Source organism: Acomys minous, assembly GCF_964271855.1.
Source record: "Acomys minous genome assembly, chromosome: 8".
Lineage (NCBI taxonomy): Eukaryota > Metazoa > Chordata > Mammalia > Rodentia > Muridae > Acomys > Acomys minous.
The window spans coordinates 14,740,765-14,743,274 of record NC_140489.1 but is presented as its reverse complement, the minus strand read 5'-3'; positions in this window follow the sequence as shown (position 1 = coordinate 14,743,274).

The following is a 2,510-nucleotide window of genomic DNA, read 5'->3' as shown; positions in this document are numbered from 1 at the left end:
CAGTCTTCAGGCCTTTCCTAGGCAGTATCATAGTTAGATAACTAAGCTGCCCTTGGGAATGTGTCTATTTGACAGGTGTGTGCCACGTCACTCCGGCATTCACAACCCATCTGGCTCCTCCATCTGCTTGAGTTAGCATTTCCTTACCCTGAGCACATGCACCAGGTCGCTGTTTGAGCCTCTGTCACAGGATTTTGATGATACCCATCATTGCACGGTCTCTGCACACCCTCAGCTCCCTCTGTGTTTCTCCATCCACTGCTGCTGGCTCACTTCCCATCCAGCCATGCCTTGTGCTTTAGGCGCTCTACCTCAGTGTGCCTGGTGTTTAGGCCCAGTCACCTGGAGTGGCTGAGCAAGGTGTGCTCACAGCACAGTGCTCCTGCCTCAGCCCCCAAGGCCAGCTCAGTGCCACGTTTTGTGGTCTGGAATCCCCCTGACTGCACCCATACTTAGTACTTGGGGCTTGGGGAGGACTCCCTCTGCTGGTGGAGCACAGCATTGCAGGACAGAGCTCATCTCTGGGCAAGAAAGGACCTGGAGAGAAGCCTGCACTGCTCAAAATCTTCCCATGCCAGGCAGCAGAGAGGGGCAAGTTGGCTAGGAGACATAAGCGCCTGTCAGCCGTGACTTGGACAAAGACTAGCTGGAGGAGAAAGGGCCTGACTTCTCTCACCTTTCAGCTTCTCAGAGAAATATTTGAGCCTCCACCTGGAGGCCATCAGACAGGGGCACAGCTAAGGCTGACAGCAAAGAGTCAGAACCAAAAGTAGGTGAGTCACAGCTTCCCAGTGCCATGCACCTCACTGAAGTCACAGCACTCATGCCTCAGTTTCTTCCTCTGCGAAATGGGTTTATAGCCTCTAATCTACAGTTGCAGGGAATTACAGATGCAGTGCCTATTGTCTTAGTTAGACTTACAATTGCTACCATGAAACACCATGAGCAAAAGCAAAATGAGGAAGAAATGTTTTGTGTGACTTACACTCCAACATTGTAGGCCACAACTGAAGGTCAGGACAGGAACCTAGACAGGGCCAGAACCTGGAGGCTGGAATTTTTTTTCCAAGACAGGGTTTCTCTGTGTAGTCTTGGCTGTCCCAGACTCACTATGTAGACTAGGTTGGCCTCGAACTCACAGTGATCCGCTTGCCTCTGCCTCCCAAGCGCTGGGATTAAAGGCGTGCGCCACCAAGCTGGAAGCTGGATCTTATTACTGCTGGCTCCCCTTGGCTTGCTCATCCTTCTTTCTTACAGAGTCCAGGACTACAAGCTCAAAGAATGGCTGAGCTACAAGCCCAGAACGGGCTGGGCCCTCTCCCACCAATCACCAATTAAGAAAATGCCCTACAGCCTGATTCTATGGAGGCATTTACTCAATTGAGGATCCTTCCTTTTTGGTGACTGTATCCTGTGTCAATCTGACATAAAAGTAGCAAGGACATGTGGAAAATGCCTCATATGGGGCTATGGGTGGAGATCAGTTGATAGAATGTAGGTCTAGCATGTGCTGAGCCATGGGTTGGACGCCTAGAACCACACAGAACTGGGCACGGCGATGTAATCCCAGCACTAGAGAAGCTGAGGCAGGAGAATGAGGAATTCATGGTCATCCTCAGCTACAACGTGGGTTTGAGAACAACTTGGGCTGCACGAGACACTGCAGAGATGAAGGAAGGAAGGAGGGATGGATGGATGGATGTGAGGAAATGGGGAGGAGGATGAAAAAGATGGAGACACAGGTGTTCCACATGATCTGGGGCAGGATGGGAAGAATCTGGCTTCTGGGCTCTCAAAGGAGAAGGGCATAATGACCCTGTCTTCAGAGCACAGGGTGCTGCCATCATCAGGATGCTTTAGGTCAGTCCTCCTGTGGCCTCAGCAAAGCAGAGCTAAGGAGATGGCCAGGCCATGGGGCCATCAGACTCTAGTGCCAAGGGCAAGGCTAGGAAGAAGCCCCATTGTTCCATGTCAGACCCAAGCACATTTCATTTGATCTTGATCCCAAACACCTGAGATGTGTGAACTTGTTTTCCAGGAGAAAGAATTTACCCCAAGTGGGTCTTGTTCAGATAACCCAGGGCATCTGTTCTCAACAGTGTGTGCCATCCATTCTGTAGCCTCTAGCTTCTCAAATATTTATATTAGCATTCATAACAGTAGCAAAATTACAGTTTGATGTAACAACAAAAATAAGTATGATGGTCACCCCAACATGAGGAGCTGCATTAAGGGGTCCCAGCATTGGGAAGGTTGAGAACCACTGCCTACATGCAGAGGGTCAGCTGACAGGAGGGAGCTGATGAAGACCTGCTGGACACGTGCTGGTCAGAACAATTCCCTCAAGTGTGGGCAAGGAACAGAGAGAGTTCTCCAGAGGGCTAGCCTGAGAGCCCAGGGCATCTGGTGAGCTGAGCTCCTGGCCCAGGCACAGGTGAACTGGGTTTACTCCCCCCAGGCTCTGCTGCAAGGTGTAGTGAGTTCTCTGTCCTGCCCCTTCAGGACTGTAT